General features: G+C 42.4%; 1 pseudogene; it reads right to left on the reverse strand.

The window, feature by feature from the left end:
- Positions 1-782: 782 nt before the first annotated feature.
- Positions 783-20,632, reverse strand: part of LOC126509973 (60S ribosomal protein L5-like) — a 32,858-nt pseudogene continuing 13,008 nt past the window's right edge.

Here is a 20,632-nt window from a genome sequence, read left to right on the forward strand (position 1 = left end):
CAATGCATGCATTTTTAAAAATTATAATCATAATTCTTGAAGTAATAAATGTTTATTGAAACAACTCAAGCAAGTACTTTCCTTCTCTTCTGCCACCTCTTTAGGACTATTTTCTTCTATAAATTTTTGATAATTTTTAAAGAATTTTTAATAATCTACAGGAAGCAGGATCTGTGTTTCTCATGATGAGCCCTCTAGGGCTTGGCACAGTCCTAGGGAGACCTTAACAAATTCTTGGGAAAAATGGAAAGGTGAAGATTTATTCACTTTTAAAGTAAAAAAAAAAGTTAAAAATTACCCAGGCTCAAGTAATTTTTTATAGCACCAGAAAACAAATGCTACATACGTTCCTCTGAAATTACTATGCTCATTTAATATAAATCTCAAGCAACGTTCTAAGACAAAGCATGTAGTGTTAGTTCTTTTAAAATGACTATATAGTATTCCACACTATGAGTATGCCGTAATGGGCTAGTTCCCATAAAGGTACATATAAAGTTATGAGTCTTTGAAGTTACTAATGATATAGTAACTATCCATATGTGTATTTGCCCAGGGTTTTGTTTATTTGTGATTGACATTAAAATTTGGCATACTGACTCAAAGGAAACATACATAATATATACATATATGCATATATAGGCATGTGTGCCTATATATATATATACATATACACATATGCATCTATATACGTATATATTGATATATTAGCTTAGCCAGTGAGTTTATTGTCTTTATGAAAAACACTTCATAGAAAATTGCTTCAGCTCTCAGCAGACCGGTCATTCCCAAGCTTTGAGGAAGCATGCCTTCTTTTGAGCAACCCTATCTTTCTTCTGGTCAAGGGACATTTGGTTATGCTTCTACATCTTCACTTTTCTCTTGGGCTTCTCCTCAAAGTCTACATTCTCTCGGATGTCAGCATGAGTTTTTGCATGCATCTCTTCCATCGTGTCTGAAGATAACAATGTTCTTTACATACTGAGAGAATGATGGAGGTGGGTCTTGTATCTTATCTGTTGCTTTCATTGGTTAACTAATAAAGAAAACTGCTTGGCCTGATAGGACAGAAAATTAGGTAGGCAGAGTAGACAGAACAGAATGCTGGGAGAAAGAAGCCGAGTCAGGCAGTCGCCATGATTCTCCCACCCAACACAGACACAGGTTAAGATCTTCCCTGGTAAGCCACCTCATGGGCTACACAGATTATTATAAATGGGTTAGATCAATATGTAAGACCTAGCCAATAAGAGGCTGGAACTAATGGGCCAAGCAATGTTTAAAAGAATATAGTTTCTGTGTAATTATTTCGGGTATAAAGCTAGCCATGCGGATCTAGGCAGAAACGCAGCCCACAGCTCCTTCAACAAGAGAACTATTTCGTACAAGCATTTTCATCTTCATCTATTAGGTAACTTGTAGTCTGCGACATTCTGACCCATGCTGTGCTTCCAATGTCCCTCTGCCATGAACTCCTTGTTTTCAGAATCATTTGCTACTCAGGGAATTGTTTGGTACTGGGAGGGACAGACAAGACTCCATCCACAGCTTCTTTCAGGGTCCCCACAATTATACTGCAAGTTGTATGTAGTTCGGCAAGACTTGCATCCAAGTAGCAAGTGAGGGCACCAGTGAAATTACAGGGTGTGAGAACAGATCACGAGACACATAAGGAAACCCACTTTAAGAGTTTATCGAGAGATAAAAAGACACGAGTTCAGGCCCGGGGATGCTGGTGTAGGAAGAGAGCGTGGAGCAGACGTGTCCAGTTTTTAAATGCTGCCTAGAGCGTGTGCACAGGGGCTTACAGGGGCTTATGTAGTTGCTTCACGTGTAGATCACATGACCATGCTGCATATAGGGCTTGAGGGCCTGGGTGACTATGTAAGTTGCCTGAACACTTGATAGCACATGCCCAGCCCTGGAACCCAGAAGTGTCAGCGCTTGGGGTGGCTAGACATTTTGCCAAAGGGCTGGGTGATGGAAATGATAACAACCAGGCTGACCAGCAATGCTTTCCCCATTGTATTCATCTCCAGTCACCTCCACTTGACCTTCATAGATCTTGTCCCTACCGAACCTATTGAGAAGTTTATGTGCCAGCAACAGGCCAGTACAATAGGCTGCAGCATAGTTTGTCAGGCCAATCAATTTTCACACTGTATTTTGGCAGTTCATGTTATATGCTGCTCAGACGATCATATCCCCTTCTATACAGGCATGTGCAGTCTGGCTATATTTGGTGAGACTAGATATCTAGACTCTCCATTGGTGGCTCTCAGGGGTGTGGCTTTCACCTCAGGCTTTCAATAAGACAGCTAAATTATAGAAGAACCAGAGTTCAGCCACAGATATCCCAGAAATCTATCTTAAGACCATTTCCGCCCTCTAGGATGGTGCACACTCCAACTGGGTTGTGATAACCATGTACTCCATCAGGATGGTATACCAAAGAGGCTGGAATGTGATAACCATGTATAACCTCTAGGATGGTCCACCACTGCAGCTGGGATGTGATAACCATGTATAACCTCTAGGATGGTCCAACACTCCAGCTGGGATGTGATAATCATGTAAACCCTCTAGGATGGCGTACCACTCCAGCTGGGATGTGATAACCATGTATAACCTATAGGATGGTACACCACTGCAGCTGGGATGTGACAATCATGTAAACCCTCTAGGATGGTGTACCTCTCCAGCTGGGATGTGATAACCATGTATACCCTCTACGATGGTCCACCACTCCAGCTGGGATGTGATAACAGCACTGTGAGGTAGGGATCATTAACTTGATTTTACAGATGAAAGCAAGCTTCATAGAAACAAAGTGAAATGCCCAGAACCTCTGGGCTGGAAAGTCATGGAGGTAGAAGTTGAACTCTCATGGCCAAAGGGAGAAGAAGATGAGAGCCCTTGTCTCCTTGTCTCTACCCACCGGTTACCTGCCAGGAGTAACCACAGACTGAGTCCGTCGCTGGCCTCTCAATGTTAGCTCATTTCTCCTCACCTCCTTCACCCTTGCCTACATTTTCAGTCAGACCCTTCTCTCCAGCCTCCTCCCCAATCACTCTCTTTTCTTCCTCTTTCTCTGTCTTCTACACTGAGAACAAGGGCTGTGTTTTCTTGTCCATTTAGCAGTCTTACTTCTGAGAAGAGACTGGCAGTGTGATTAAGGGTGGGACCCCTGTCTTTTCCTGGGAATATTTTTGCTTTTCAAGGGGACCAATGTGGTTGTCACTGAGCCCAGATCTCTGGCAGAGCTAAATTTCTTCTAAAAATGCCAGAGTGTGAGAGCCATGTCCATAGAAATACTGAAACTGTGAGCACAAGTTACAGGTCCTCGGAGAAGAAAAGTTACCTAATTGAGCGGCTAGCTTCCGAAATTCCCCTTGGTAATCCTCCCTCAACACTGCTTCTCTTTCACAAAAGAGTTTCCAGAGGAGTTTAGAATTTGCCTGCAGAGGTGTCAGACACCTATCACACAACACACTTCATTAGCAAAATTACCCCAAACAAATCATTACTGGAAGTGTAGCCAGTTTGGGGCTGAGATCCAGATACCAGGAGTATGCTTACTAATGATGGTGGCTCTTTTAGTCACAGCACACTGCAGGGGAATGATAGCTGTGTGTATACATACATACATACATATATATATAATATATGCATACATATATGCACACACATTATATAGAACATATTATATTATATGAATATAATATATAACATATTGTCTTATATGCAATATAATATAATCTTTCAGATTTTAATAAGCTTGAGGACTAATTAATTATGCATGCAAAAGAAAGCAAAGGACTGAAATATGTATGGATAATTGAGGCTTAACTTAGCGTTATCTATAGAAGTAGAAAGGGGTCCATTGGAGAGAGGTGGGGAGAAAGAGCGGTGGCAAGGGAGATAGTATAGAGGTGCTATGAAGGCGGAAGGCAAAACAGGACAAGAAATTTATTTAGAGAGGAATGGAAGGGTGAAGCATTATGTACATGTAAATAACATCAAGGATGCTTGGAAAAGCCATAAGGAAGCCTATTTTATGAGCTTTCTTAAATATATGTGCATATATTTAGTTGGAATTACTCTATATGGGGGAGGCAATGCTCTTCCCAAAAGCTATAGACTATATCACTTTTTAAAAATGCCCAGTATGGGATAATTCCCTTAAGATTGTTGGTCAGGGTGGTTGGAGAAACTCCCAAAGTAACACAGGCTATTCCCACTGCTCTCTGTTATCTGCCAGAAATTTAAGGTAGGATCCTATTGCTGAAGACACCATACATTTTGATAAAGGACTTGGAGAAATCTAGCTGATATTGACCCAAAAGTGATGTGGGAGTGTCATATATCAATCTGTTGATTTCATTGGTTAAGTTATAATAAACCAACTGCTTGGGCTCAGCTTAGAACATAGATGGGAGGAGTAAACAGAATAGAATTCTGGGCGGAAGAGGAAGTGAGGTCAGACTCTGCTCTGCTTCAGGAGAGACGCCATGCTCAGCTCTTCCGGGTAGACGCGATAGCTCTGCTCTCTGAGGCACACGCGATGAAGATGGACATAGGCTAGACTCTTCCCGGTAAGCACACCTTGGGGTGCTTACACACATCATTAGAAATGGGCTAGTCCAGGTGCGAGAATTAGCCTGTAAGGGCTAGAGTTCATGGGCCAAGCAGTTCTTAAATGAATACAGTTTGTGTGTTGTTATTTTGGGCGTGAGCTAGCCAAGCGGCCGGGGTGTTGGGGACGCAGCCCCGCCGCCGCTTCCTATTTCAACACAAAAGCCTCCCTCCTGGTGGCTAGCTCTCATAACATCAGAAGGCGCCATGTAGGCTGCTTGGGAAGAAAAGTTTGCACTGCTCCTACTCAGCCATAAACTTGAATGCATAACTTGGCAGGATATGTTACATCCAAAGGGGTAACAATGGCATTAACATGTTGGATGCATTAAAAGTTAACAGTTGTCTGAATGGACCTAAGGCCCATTCAAAAGGAGAGCAGTCATGTTGGCACTGTAAGGCTTGCAAAGAACCATGCTGGAAAGTCCAACAACCCTAGAGGGGAACAGACTGCTGTCATTTTGCTAAGCTAATGCAGTATCCCACTGATCCTAGATACTTATCCTTCTACCCATAGGTTAGCGTATCTCTTACCATTTGTCCACAAAGTTTCTTTTTGCAGGAGGAATAACTGCAGAGACACAGAGTTGATCAAAGTGCAGAAAACAAGTGACCATGGAGTGCCCACCTATAAATGGGACATCTGTAACCACATCCCTACACCCAAGGCACAGGAAGCATCATGGAAGAGGAGGCAGAGAGGGTCTAAGAGTCAGAGGACCAGGAGGACTGCAGCAAATGGTGTCTTCATATTTATGTGCTTGGAATAGCACATTCATATCAACCATAGTTATTATATTATATCTTAGGCTTCTAGAACTTAGTCAAAGTTATAACTTGAAGTTCATAATCATTGAGCAACATTCCCATTTTTCCAACCATAACTCCTGGCATTTGCCTTCCTTCCACTCTCTGTTTCTGTGAATTTACATTCTACACATTGAATTCTGAAGAATTAGCTTTTGAATGTCTGGCTAATTTTACTTAGCATGTGCTCTCTAATGGTACTTAAGTCTTTACAAATGGTAGGATTTCTTTTGTGTTCAGGCTGTGTGATACTCCATTATTTACTTATCATAATTTCTTTAGCCACTCATTCCTGGGGATCCTTTGGTTGTTCCTGTGTTGCAGCCATTGAAAATGGCGGTGCAATATGTGGTGTCTTTAGCAGTGGGGTCTTACCAACAAGTTCTAGAAGATAAGCAAGAGAAATCAAAATACCCTACAATATTTGAGTGCTCTGTGGGACCCTACTGACAAACACTGGACTTTTTAATTTGATAGCCTATGTTATCCAGGAGAAACATTGTCTCCCCCAGTGTAGGGTAGCTCAATTTGTACTATATATTTGAAAATATATATCTGTAGATATTTTAAGAAGCGTCAAGGACAGTAGGTTTTCCTTTGGCTTTTTAAAAGGTCTTTATGCTTGTCATCCCTCCCCGCACATTCCTCCTCTACCTGGCTTTTTAAATGAGTTGATTGTCCAACGTATTTCAATAGCAGGTTATCTTATGTTCTGGAGTGGACCAAATTCCCCAGATGCCCAGATGTTTTGACCTATGCTTCACGCCGCCTATCACGAGCATAATGCAGTACGTTTTGTCAGGGTGGATGCAGACACAGGCCTGCTTCCAAGTGGAGGGCCTCTGCCCTACAGCCCCTGCAGCCCCTGCAGCCCCTGCAGCCCCTGCAGCCCCTGCAGCCCCTGCAGCCCCTGCAGCCCTGTCCACTGGCTGATGTGAAAGGATTCAGCCGCATTAAGTACATCTCTGTGGCATTAAAATCTACCAACTGTCAATGTCTCAGATGCAACGTTTGATGCAATGTTATTGTATTAAAAATATCTTGGAACAATGAGGACATCATTTGGGACGATTTCCAGGATTACATTTTGAAAGTTTGTTTTAAGGAATGTGTTGTTGAAAACTGAATTTCACTCATTAGAGAGTAGTTTTATTTTCTCTCCTCTAAGATACTTCTCAGACATATCCAGCAGTTTTTATCAGAAGTCAGCTCTCAAGGATGATGTTGCATGTGATCCCCCCAAACTCCCCTTCTGTTCATGGTGTGATGTAATTACATGTGTGTGGGTTCCAGAAGGCGATGGTGCTGGAACTGCCATTTCTGCTTCTCGCCAGAAGCCGTGCAGAGCAAATGGTTTATTTCCTCTGTCTCTCGGCTGCTGCTTCCATAAAATGGGTAGAGAGTAACCCTGTGGTGTTAGGGTGAGGAGCAAATAAGCCAGAGAAGATGAAAGTGCTTGTGCCTGGTATATATCAGATGCTCAAAGATATCATCTTGGGACTCATCTGCCTGCTTGTTTGTCCTGTGTTATGTGACACTGGGGAGGGGGTGTGTCAAAGTGAAGTTCAATTCCATTAAAGGGAAAGCTGGGCTACTTGGCTAACATACAAAATCCTCTTTTATGTAAAAGAGCAAATGTTTGCTTTGGACTTTTAATCTGAAAGTATCTTCTGTTGGGGCAGTAGGTCTGTTTGGTTTGGCTGTGTGATTAAGTGGGGCATGGAACTTGAGTGGGCACAGTGAGTTCCTCTGTCCAGAGGAAATGCCCCAGCCACTGTTTGCTGCCACAGAGGTGAGTTGTCAGGTGGGCAGCAGTGTGGCTGATTCTGGGAGGCAGCCCATCATCGTACAATGGGAGGCGAAGGCATGAAGCCCCTGTAGCTACTCCCTTATGCCCGCTATGGCCAACACATAGTTCTTACATTGCATCCACCTTTAGAATGGTTTTCTTTTACCCACCCTACCCCCTCAAGGGTTTGAAAGACAGGTCTTCTCTCCTAGCCCTGAACACACATTTCTTCCAGAAAAGCAAGAAAGCCAATACATTTCTCTGCTGCTTCTTCGCACAATCCCGATTCACACTCCCCACTCATTCTAAAAATACATTTTAAGTTCATTTTGTTCACCTAAAGACATATCCAAGTGTGTCAAGCATGACACCAAAAGGCAAACCATGGCCAATCAGCAAGGCTCAGGAGCCTTGAATAGATAGTTGTAGCTAACAATGATCATGGTATCATGGCCTTGCTGACTATGGGGATGGGAACACATGCAGAAAGTGCCTGCCGGCCCTTCTGCCAGTCTGAGTGATTCTGCCAAACACTAGTGAATTGCAGCCAGCCAGCCAGAGCTAGTGCTAGATGCTTTGTAATCTGAAATTCATATTCCTTGCATCTATGTTGGAGAATGAAGACCTCTGCCCTCTGTGGGAAATGTCTGCCTTGTTTTAGATCCCACTCCACCCTCTCGTATCCCTTGGTTTTTATTAACAAGCTCCCTTCCTCATGAAGTGCTTCCTTCCAACTCTCTCTCCTACACCCCTTTTCTTTAGCTAGTACAACCCCACTTGCTCTTTAACTCTTTGCGTGGAAGTGCTACTTCCTCTAGGAAGACTTCCTTTCCTACCCCCACCAGTAAATCAGGTATAGTAATCTTCCTCTGGGCGCCCCCAAAACAACAATCCTGGATCCAGTCCAGTCTGGATACTCTCGCAGTGGGCATTCACTCTTGTCATGTGTCCTCTTTGTCTTCACTGTAGCTCATAGACAAGGAGCTGGGAGTAACCAGGACACATCTTTATTGACTGTCAGGGTATCCTCAGAACTCTGGGTACTTTGATTTATGAAGCAAATAATCATGCTTTTAACATTGAAGATGGTAAGCTCTTTTGAATTCCTTTTCAGACATGGATTTGAACCTGTAAATGTTATCGCCAATGGGAAGGAGAGGGGATATAAGGGGAGAAGGTCAAGGAAAGGGCCAAGCCCAGCCTAGCTCACTGGAGCCCTGGTGTTCCAGATGCATACATGTAGTTGGTAAAGACGTACCAACAACACCCCATATTTTTCAAGCTGTTTCTCTCCAATCATGCGAAAGTTCTACAACAAACTCATGTTTGACACTTGAATTTCACTCTTTAGCGGGAAGTAGTGTGGGGTGGGGCGAGGGGTGGGGATTTAAAAGACTGTGACATCTCAGACTCTCAGCATTTTCTGGCATGTGATATTTTGATGTTAAGGTAAACAGCTTGGAAATCTGTGGGCTGCATTCCTCGTACGTTATGTCGATTCTTAAAAGTAAAGGGCAAAGATTCCAGGCAAAATGTGTTTTCATTTAGTTAAACCAAACTGTACAGAGATGTAAAAACTTGCTCTTCTGAAAGTGGCTGCTTTTTGCACTTGTCCCTATTTGAAGTTCTTTGGTGAGCGTGTGTGTGTGTGTGTGTGTGTGTGTGTGTGTGTGTGTAAAGACATAAAGAGTATGGACACTTTTTTGGAATGTGAGAGAACTAGAGTTAAACAATCTGCAGAAATTGCAAAAAAAAAAAAAAACACCATTAATCAAGTCACTTAGCATGTAAACCTGGGTGTTCCCCTTGTGAAGATCAGTAGTTATTACGATAATTAAAATAGCTTACCATAATACTTAGCTCAGTGCCTGGAGTATCTGCAGCAGTATATATTACAGCAATGCTGCAAAAAGTATCTTTTGCAACTCCCCACACCCTTGACCCCCTGTACCTACACCACACACAAAACATCCCAACAAAACCACACCCACACAAAATCCCACCCCGACCCTACACACTCGCATGCATTATTTAAAACTAAAACTGGGCAGAAGGTGGTGGCACACTACTTTAATCCCAGCACTCGGGAGGCTGAGGCAGGTAGGAGAGTTCGAGGCCAACCTGATCTACAGAGGAAGTTCCATGACTGGCTCCAAATCTACACAGTGAAATCCTGTCTCAAAAAGCCAACCAACCAACCAACCAACCAACCAACCAACAGAAAAGCTAAAACTAAATTTCAAATCAGATAATAATTTTTAATGTTGTTATGTGCCATTTATATTTTTAAGATTTATTTTTATTTTTAATTGTGTGTGTGTGAGAGAGAGAGAGAGCGAGAGAGAACGAGAGAGAGAGAGAGAGAGAAAGAGAGAGAGAGAGAGAGAGAGAGAGAGAGAGAGAGAGAGAGAGAGAGAGAGAGAGAGAACAGGTGACCAAATTCAGAAGAGGGTAGCAGATCCTCTGAAGCTGCAGTCACGGGTGGTTGTGGGCCACCTGGCATGGCTAACTACTGCACTGGGGTCCTCTGCAAGAGCTGTACCTGCTCTCAATCACTGTTCCATCCTCCAGACTCTCAGATTAACCACAGTTTTAAGAAACAGGTGGCTTCTCAGAAAGCTGCTGACCACATGGGTTTTCCAATCATTGCATTCCCAATAGTTTCATTTTTTTTTGCTTAAAGAATTATTGATGAATCAGGAAGTAAATAGAACTTACTTATTCCTGAGGATGTCAGCAATAGAAACAGAAGTCTTGGAAAATCATGGGCAACACAGAAAATCAAAGGAAAAGTTGAAGAATCAGATCTTAGCCAAGAGTCAGTCAGCTCTAATATGTCAAGGACCAGGGATCGTCTGCCCTGAAGGAAGAGTATGTGGCTGAGAGTCTGGGAAGCTTGAGAACAATTCTGGTGGAGTGTTTTCACAGGATAGTATTCCGAGTGATACTGAGAAAGAATTATCCTCCTACTGACTAGAAATGGCTTTGAGTAACAACCATCATTATTTTTCATCAAAGTATGATTGTCTTAAATTTGGGTGATGTAAGCAGCTGAGGGTGTTGGCGTTCATAACATTTGAATATTCTGTACTCAGAGCATACTTGCCTTCTCTTTAATGATTAAGAAGTGGGAACTCCTTATGGATTTATGATATGTTGTGTACCTCCCTTCTGAGGACTTGGAGCAAGGAAGCCCAAGTGAGTGAGAACATATGGCGTTTGCCTTTCTGGGTCTGGGTTATCTCGTGCAATATTGTCTTTTCTAGGCCTGCCCATTTACCTGGAAATTTCATTTTTCTTTATACAATGTGTGTATTACTACAGTGTCATTATTCATTCATCTGATGGAAGACATTTAGGTCATTTCCATTTCCTGGTTATTATGAATAGGCTGTTGATGAATTTGGCTGAGAAAGTTCTGTGGAGTAGGATGTTAAGTACTTTGGACATATGCCAAGGAGTGGTATAACTGGGTCATATATTAGATTTATAGACAGAAGAATCAGGAAGGGGGAGAGATAAATAACAGCAAAGTTGTTTGATAAAATTTCAAGGAATCACATTATTTACTCATATTTACCTACAATTATACTTATAATTCATATAATTAATTCATATCTGTCTATATTCTCTATATATCTATTATATATAAATATCTATAAACATTCCATTTATATATGAAAGTTAAGCCAGCTGGGCTGACCATGTTCCTCACGGGAACCACAGGCTAACTAGACCCCCGGTACTTGAGTACCAAGCACAAGAAATCTCCTTTTGAACAGTTGGTCAGGGCAGTTCAAGTGTGTAGCCCTTGGTTGCCTCTAAGAGGTTGAGAACGAGCCACTATTGCTGAAGATACTCTCAGGATACAGGACTCAGTTGAATCCTGGGTTAGCCCTGAAAGTCTCTTTTCTTTGATCTAATTTCCATGGTTCCAGAAAATACCATGCAAGCTGTTATGGGATGGAAGCAATGCAGCAGCCCTATGTAGATGCAACACCTATGAACCACAACAGTTACCAACATGGCAAGATATGATTAACATGCCATAGATGCCACCCACACCTCAATGGCAACCATCAGCTGTCTATTTGGACTTTAGACCTACTCAACAGTAGGGAAACCATGCTGGTCCTGGAAAACTCGTCCCCTTCTCAGGACTAGTGGGGTCATGGACCTTAGGGAAGAATCTATTACTATAACTTTTCTAGACCAACATAATTCCTTACTACAGTTTAAATTCTATCCTTACACCACAGGCAAGTGTAGCTACTACTCCTCATCAAAACAGCCTCTTTTTACAGCAGATGGAGAACATCACAGAAAACCACAACTGGACACAAGGCAGCAATCAACAGATTGTGGGGAGCCCTAATGGACACATCTATATCACAGATCCTATATCCGTGAACAGAGAACACTGAAGAAGATTGTAAGAACCAAGAAATCAGGAAGTCTGCTGGGAAATAGTCTCTCCTAGAAATAGCTGCATATATAAGACTGGAATAGTGGCTATCAACAGACATTTTACATGCTTGAGTGTAAAGAAATCACAGGGTCCCGCCCCCTAGACAAAGAACTGCAGACAGCTATGCCTACTGGGAAAAGAAGAACTAGCTCTTCTAGGGATGAGCCCTCTCACTGATTCTGCCAAATGGATAGTCAGCCTTAAAACCGTATCAGACTCATTTTACTTGTAAACATAAAATATATGTAACAACAATGAAGGAAAAGAAGCAATTATCATGATCGAGGGTGTATGGGTTCAATTGAGGACAGTTGGAAGGAGCTGGAATAAGAAAGAGGATAGGGGAGAGTGCTGTAATTCTATTTCATTTAAAAGAAATTTTAAAAAATATAAGAAGAATCTAAATATTGCTCGACAATGTTAATTTTCTGAAGTTATTGGCCTGGAAGATGAATCTGCTTCGCTTTTACTCTTATTGATTATAAAGTCATCATGTGATTCCCTAGTGTTACAACACAACATGGATTTTTTTAAAATTAATTTTGAATAGATGAAGGACACACTCGTGCGGGCAGCATAGTGAATATAAGGGAGAAAAATCAATAAAAAGCAAACTTCTAATAACCATCTTGTGTATAATGCTACCTGAAGTGAGCACATTGATTTCTGTCATGTGTTATCCTTGTTAGAACCTCTCTCTGATGTACCCAGAGTGCCAAGATGCTCCGGTATTCAGACACAGGGGTGGTTTCCAAGGAGATGTTACAGCAAACTGTGTCAGTGTCTCATGGGAGCCAGGTTCCTAGTGAGCGATGCTGAGTCACCTCCTCTCTAAACTGAGCTGATTCCGAAGTAAGAGGAAAGGCTTGGTAGAGCAAACTGAATTATTAAAACACTGGACAGGGTCTATGTGTGAGTCATCCCTGACTAGAAACCTTCCATAGCTTAAGGTGTGTCTTGCATGTCAAAGACCAGGTCTTTCTGCACCATCCCAGACCTTCCCAGCTCCTGGGTGAGTTAGGAGCAAGGAGACTGTTCCCAAGGACAGGGGTCTTAGTGAATGGCTTCATCTTGTCTCAACCCTCCTGTGCTTTCATTCTGACATGAAGCCACTTCTGGACAGGCTTTGTTTCGGCCACACCTGATAGCAACTTGGTCCCTCCGCTCGGTGCTTTTGTCCTAGAGGATCCCTCAGAAGTATAGGGAGGCATGGGATAGGAGTTGGTCAGCAACTGACACCATTCTTTCATTTCTTAGGTGATTGCTGATTTTTTGGAAGGTCCCACAGGATGGGGGATGATGTGACCAGGTCAACATTGTTCTCTCTCTTTTCTATTCTTCCTTGGTTTTATTCATGCCACTTGGGACTACTTTCTGAGCCAGCTCTCTAAACACAAGCCTTTTCCATGCTCCTTTAGGGATAATACATGCTGAGTCAACTCCCCTAGACTCTGCCCTAAAACAAGCCTACCCATCTTGCTTTGATTCCTTGGTGGGGATCTAAGAGATTTCAACAACGATTAGGATCATTCCATTTTCTTGTAGATAATCAAGCACTTGTAATTATACACAGAAAACAGTACTTTTCCATAGATGGAAGTGTATTTTCTGAGTTTGGCTGTTTTCTTAAACACTTGAAATTGAATTCTCATGTTTAATAAACTAAACACAGTCCTCCCCTGCGTCCCGCAGCACCCTGGTAGACACATTAGACAGATGGCTTCTCCCACCACGTTAGTCACTTTTTGTCATGGTGTCAAAATGCTTGAAAAATATCAATAAAAAAGTTTATTTTGGCTCATGATCTCAGAGGTTTCAATCATGACACCATGGTTTATTTCTCTGGGCCTGAAGTCAAGCATGACAATGAGGCAGAGGTGATGTGATGAACTGCTCACCTCTGGCAACGAAAAAGTAGAGAGTGGGAGGGATAGAGAGAGGACCAGCCTAGAGACACGTCCTTTCAAAGTCATGTCCCCAGGGACATACTCCATCCAATGAGGTACTGTCTCCTAAAAGTCCATTTAGCTATATACTGGTGAGTTACTCCACTGACAAATATAGAGCCTGCTTATTGGAGTCACCTCGGAATACTTCCGTAGGACCAAGGTTTCCACATATGAGCTTCTGGGAACATACAGCTGTAACCCATAATACTTATTAATCACATAAATATTGCACGGAGGCAGAAGGTATTGATAGCGATTAGCTTTTAATTACATAAACACAAGGATTTAGAAGATCTGGTGGGAAAGACGTCATTCATACAGAGGATGAGAGATAGGATCCTGTTCAGGAGTTTCTAGCCCCAAATACCTCCGGATCCCACTGTTCATCTATTCTGTTTGAAGGTTTTGTGTCTTTTGCCTTCCAAGTTGTCACTAGTCATGATGGATCTGCAGTGTTTGATATGGTTAGGTCCAACGGGGGCACAAAGGCTTTCTCAGCAGAGGACTTGCAACAGACTTGGGGAAAGGCAATTAGAGATCAGTGTTTGGCAGGAAATGGAGCTAAATTAGCGAGCATGAGTCCTGTATGGATTAATAATATAAATATCTAACTAGTGAAAGTAAGATTATGCCTTGAATGACTTTTCAGACATTTTCACTAAGTTAGGAAATGGCAGCTCGGAAGATTAAGGAGGTTTTTCTGGGCAGTGGAGGAGCATGGACAAAAATGTAGGAATCATTCATTTTATTGCTGACACCCACTTGGTGGTAAGCATCCCACCTGGGGTTGGTAATATAATGATGAACAAGGTATACTCGTCCACGAGTATACCTGTAGGCAGCTTGTAAGGAATTTATGAACAAGTCTGGTCAGCATTCCACCAGACTCCAGGGAGCAAGTGTTTTCCGAAAGCCTCCTTCGAAGACAAAAGAAATGTCAATGCTGTTATGAAGGCATAATGTATGGAATTTCTATTTGGGGAGTTGAAAATGTTAGACTCATTAGAAAAGAAAACTCAATATTTATCATTTTCTTTCATTTTCATTGGACAATACATGTGTCAGGGAAGCTTTTTGGGTAAGCTATTATTATGTGTGTTTATACATATATACATACTTTTATATGTGTAGATATACATATGTATATATGCACATATATACATATATGCTTATATGCACATGTATATACATATATGCATATATGTGAATATATTTATTTCCAAGAAAAAAGACATTGGGACAATATTACATATTTATATATAATAAAAATCATTTGTTACTTCTTTACCAGAGTCAGGTCAGGTATAGGCTTCTAGCTACTTGAAAATTGACCTTTTTCCTATGGTAAAAGACTTTGTGGGTTAGATAAATAGCCATTTAGATTCCCAAGTAGAGCCGTGCTGAAATTTCCTCTGGTTTTTGTAAGTTTTTCAATCTGATTTTTTTTTTCAAATTACAGATAAAAGAAAGCAAGTAGATATATAGTGTCCGAGTCTGAACATGCTTCAGGCCATAACTTATTTCTTATCGTCAACTGGAGCAGGGTTTGGACAGGTACCAGGGACAAAATGAAGTGTCATTGAAATAGTACCTAAACACTCCCTCTTCCCTCGTCCCAGCCTTTGGGGACACTGCATATCTAAAGCATAGGGGGGACGTGTGGCGCTCATTCCTCCCACACTGCCTCTTCTGCTTTTGTTCTGCTCTATATATTTCAGACGGAGCAGCACACACTGACCCAGTGCCTGTTATTTTATTGTGATGGATGTTGTTTCCCTTTGAAGAGCAGAGAGAAGTGGGCTGTTTGCACTGTGTCTTCCTCACTCCCGGTTGCATAACACAGAGAGTGGCGTGGAATGGGAAATTGATTTCAAAGCAGCTGGTGGCCATGTCTAACAAATTTGACGAGTGATGGGAAGAGGGCCTCCAGCAGAGCTCAAGTAGATCTTAAAATTATTGACAACGTGGGCGCTCTGACCAAGCTTCACCTTGATCTGCTCATTAGAGCCCCAGTATCTCAGCTGTTGCCCCTGCAGCAATGAGCCACGTTCTCTGCTTTGTGCCCTGGAGGGCATGTCCTGCAGGAGTGAGAATTGTCTACAGGTTCAGTTTATCCCTCACTGCAAGTTGAAAATGCAGTAAATACTCTATTCTAGTAAGTGAGTTTGGTGGTAAATACTTGTTGATTATTGGTCTGCATTCAGCCCTGCAACTGCAGTCATGGGTAACAGAACTGAAAACAGTGTTTTAATACAGATATGAAGCAGATCAGATCACTTTAGGAGGCTAGAAAGTGCCTTAGTTAAATTTCATATTGCTGTAATAAAAATACCCTTATGGCCGGGCGGTGGTGGCGCACGCCTTTGATCCCAGCACTTGGGAGGCAGAGGCAGGCGGATCTCTGTGAGTTCGAGACCAGCCTGGTGTACAAGAGTTAGTTCCAGGACAGGCTCCAAAACCACAGAGAAACCCTGTCTCAAAAACCAAAAAATAAAAAAAAAATACCCTTATGGGTGGGGGGGGGGTCAAGATTATAACTGAGAAAAACACAGAGACAGCTGACCCCAAGCTAGTGGGAGTTCAAGGACTCTGACAGCTGGGGAAGCTGCATGGGACTGAGCTAGGCACTCTGAATGTAGGCGACTTATGTGGCTTGATCTATTGGGCAGTGGGTCCTGGCAGTGAAACCAGGACTTATCCTGGATGCATGAACTCAGTTTTTAGAGCCCATTCCCTATGGTGGGATACTTGCTCAGCCTTGATACAGGGAGGAGGGACTTGGTCCTTCCTCAGCTTGGAATGCCAGACTTTGTTGACTCCCCAAGGGAGGCCTTACCCCCCCCACCCCGCAGAGGGGTGAATGTGGGGGTGGGGGAGAGGGGATGAAACAGAGGAGGGGGATAGGAGAAAGGGAAGGAGGGGGAACTGGGGTTGGTATGTAAAATGAAAAAACTTTAAGTAAAAAACCCTTACAAAAGCAGTTTAAAGACAGTTTTTTTTTGGGGGGGTCACAAATCCAAGTTATAGCCCATCATGGGAAGTGAGTCCCAGTCACAGGAGCTAGAAGCAGCTGGTTGTATTGTGTCTCTAGCCAAGAAACAAAGAAAGATGAATGCTTGTTCTCCATTCATGTTCTTCTTTTTATACAATCCATGATCCCAGCCCAGGGAATGATACCATCCTTAGTGAGAGGTCTTCTATCTCAGTTAACCCAAGATAATCCCAGGCATGCCCTGAAACCTATCTTTTATTTAATTTAATTTTAGTTTTTTTACATAGTAATCCCAGTTCTTCCTCCCTCCCTTCCTGCTACCCCAACCTTCCCCTTACCCCACTTCTCCATCTGCTCCTCCGAGAGGGTAAGACCTTTCATGAGAAGTCAACGAATTCTGTCACATCACCACATTGAGGCAGGACTAAGGACTTCCCAGCTCCTGTCTAAGATGAGCAAGGTTTCTCTTCATAGGAAATGGGTTCCAAAAGGCCAGATCATTCATTGGGGATTGCTCCTGGTCCCACTGCCAGTGGCCCCACCAACTATCCAAGCCACCCACTGTCACCTACTTTCATTGGGGGCTAACTTGGTCTTTTTCAGGTTTCCTGGTTGTCTGTCTGGAGTCAGCGAGCTCACACTAGTTTGGGTCAGCTTTTTCTATGGGTTTCCCCATCCCGGTCTTGACCCCTTTGCTCAGATCGTCACTCCTCCCACGCTTTAACAGGATCAGGCAGCTCTGTCCAGTGGTTAGTTCCACAACTAACCACTCTGCCTCTGCATCTCTTAAGTCCTTCTAAGTCACAAGTTGGCAATTAAGATTATCAGAGTCTATAACGAGGGTACTGTGGACAAGTGGACAAGAAGAGGGGAATAGTCTAAATAGGGAAGGAAGTGGAATGACTCTTCTGTGTGCCAGTCAGTGGGCATTTGCTACACTGTGAAGCTGTCTGTTCAGTTGGCACATGTTTTAAAGCCTCCTCTGTGCTGGGAACTATGGTAACCAAGAGTAATTAATGGGTGACTGTGCTCTAACTTTGTCCGGCCACAGCTTTCAGTATCCAAACTCAGAACAAGGAAGATATCAGCTGGTAACTTAAAATGGGTTCCCAGGCTCTCTGCGCAGTGTGATGCTGAGCAAGGGGGGGGGGCACAACAGAGCCTTGTCACTCTTACACACGTCTCTTCTCGTGTCCCATGTGCATGCTAGGTCCCTCACTGCTGCGCTTCCAGTAGGTGGATCCAGAAAGGTATGTAGTGGTCAAGGAAGGAAACTAGTTCTGTCATAATAAATTACATCTAAACTGTAGAGGCTGCAAAAGTCCCTGAAATACATGGGTTTACCCCCAGGTTCCTTATAGATATTAACTAGCAATGTTTTGAAGAAATTGTGCATGGTTAATGACTTTCAATACAATCCGAGTAATAACAACTAACAATATTTTGCATTATCTTCCTTTCTTAAATGTGGCCTTTGCCATTAAAAACTTAAAAAGTTCTGAGACACTGATATTATAAATCATTCTATGCAATATGAGTGATTGCTTTGAATAAATTAGGCTATTTATTGGTGGGCAAGGCAGGTCAAAACTATTATCTTCCTGGCGGTACGCAACTCCCTTGAGTCCTAATGACCTCCTTTAAAATGCAGCTGAGAAACCTAAGAGACGTAGTCCCCTAGAGAGCCTAAGCGGTAAGAAATGTTTGCTGGTAGGCTAAGTAGCTCTTGAGAAATTTTGTGAATGGAGGTGTGGAAACAGTTCTGCCAAGGTGCGAATTAAGTTTTGGTGGTGGTATTCAAGATGATCACTTCATTCGCCGCTGTGAGGCAATGGAGCGTGGAGCAATGTGACAGGGAAGTCATTTTCCAGTCTGGCCATTCCCTTGTATTACATAGGGACGTTTGCCAATTGCAAATTCAGCGGAGAAGAGCTCAAGTTGTTTTGGGTGGTGGTGGTGATGATTTAAAAAAAGGATTTAAAGGAAAAATGTTTCTTGAGAATCGAATACCATGTTTAGTGAAGACAAGGAGGTTATTTCCCTACAGTTTGAGCTATTTGGCTCTATCAGTTAGGAGGTAGTAGGGTCCCCAGGGGTAATGAAATGTAATTTACAGAAGCACTGACCGTGACACTTCCCATGTTTCCCAGCATGGTGCTGCCGTCCTACCTCATTTATGGATCACCTCTGCGAGCACACGCCTCTCTTTGTTCTGTACCTGTGTCCGTTTTCTGATTTAAACCTCACAATAATTCCATCAGAAGTTGAGTGGCAAGCCTGTGGCTGCACAGCGAGTAAGAAAAAAAGCTAAGATTGATACCAGCAGGAGCCACGTAGCTGTGAAACCCTAATACCCGTATTTTTAAATCACCCTTTCAGGAGTGCTGAGATAGTGGGGAATAGGGGTGACAAGAGGGATGGGTCACAGGGTTCACCTCCGTTTGTGCAGAGCACCTTCTATAGTTTTGTCTATTGTCTGTCTATCTATCTATCTATCTATCTATCTATCTATCTATCTATCCATCCATCATCTATCTATCCATTTATCTATCTATCTATCCATCCATCCATCCATCTATGTCTGTTATCTGTATATCTATTTATCATCTATATATGATCTGTCTATATCATATACTTACCATCTATCTATAATATATCTACCATCTATGCATCTATCGACCATCTATTTATATAGGTCATCTATCTGTACATCTATCTGCATATCTCTGTATTATTTGTCTATATCTGTCTGTTTTCACTATCATTATCATCTATCACCCATCCACCCACCCACCCCTCATCTGTTGGTCTGTCTTTCTGTCTGTGGTAGGATTACTCGTGTTTAATGCTCATCAAATTTGTAGTACAAATCAGATTCATATGGTGACTTTGGTTTCTTTATTTCATCAGTAGATGATGGGCCCTTGTTAAGAGAACTGATAAGACGGGGAGGTGAGAAAAGAAAATTGGGCAGACAGCACACAGGGTAAGAGCTTAACATAAACAGATGTTATTTTCAGAAACTATGGTCTGTCAGAGAACCACCTTGGCTGCCTTGTGCAGGGTTCCCTCATGTCCTCCAGTGTTGTGGTAACTTGAGGTCTGTTCTTTCAGCTCCTGCACGCTCCTGGCAAAGCTCCCGGGCTGAATTGGCCCTCTCGAGTTATAACTCCTCTGAGATCTGGCTTGTGACTCTCGTTTGTCATTATTCCAAGCAGTCAGTTCTGTACTCTGTATTCAGAGACACTTCATCTCCATGACAAGGACTCCCTCTGGTTAAGCTGTCTTGCTGATACCACATTAGATGATCAGAATCGCCCTGCTGCCCTTAATCATCCATTCCCGTCTCCACAGAACTGTGAGTAGGAAATCTAATTACACATAGAGTAGGAATGATTGTCTGTCCTCATTCAATGGGCCAGCAATTTGACTAAATTTACAATCATAAGAATCAAGAGTCGTAGAACGGTTGTAGCGGAAAGCTCCTGTAAGACCAACCTTACAGGTCTACTTTACCTACCCCATACTCTGCAGGATGATCCCAGAGGTCCAGTCGGTGTTTAAGTCTGCCATCACCTCTGCTCAACACCTCAACCCCTATACACCAGAACAATGGAGGATTGGCCTCAGTTTAGGGGCATGAAAGGTAGGCACACATTGCATTTCTGTGAAAATAGGCTGTTAAAGGAAATGACTGCAAATGCTTGGCTATGCACCAGTTCTCTACAAAATCTTTTGAGTCAAGAAGAATTTTTGAGCAGAGAAAAGTATTCAGTAATAAGAAACAAAAAAAAACCTCCATAAATGCTAATTTGTTGCCTAAATATTTTATCTTCAAATTTCTGACCTTGAATGATTTAAATTAAAATGTAAAAGCAGTTATTTGAGGAGTGATATCTTATCCCTAAGGTATGTAAGGGGTCCTCTAAAAGACAGAAAATGCTTTTAAAAGGCAGAAGGAAGTATTCTAGATTAGAAGGATCTTCTCTTCT

This window comes from Alexandromys fortis, unplaced genomic scaffold, assembly GCF_014885135.2.
Source record: "Alexandromys fortis isolate MF-2015 unplaced genomic scaffold, M_Fortis_MF-2015_v1.1 scaffold_89, whole genome shotgun sequence".
Taxonomy (NCBI): Eukaryota; Metazoa; Chordata; class Mammalia; order Rodentia; family Cricetidae; genus Alexandromys; species Alexandromys fortis.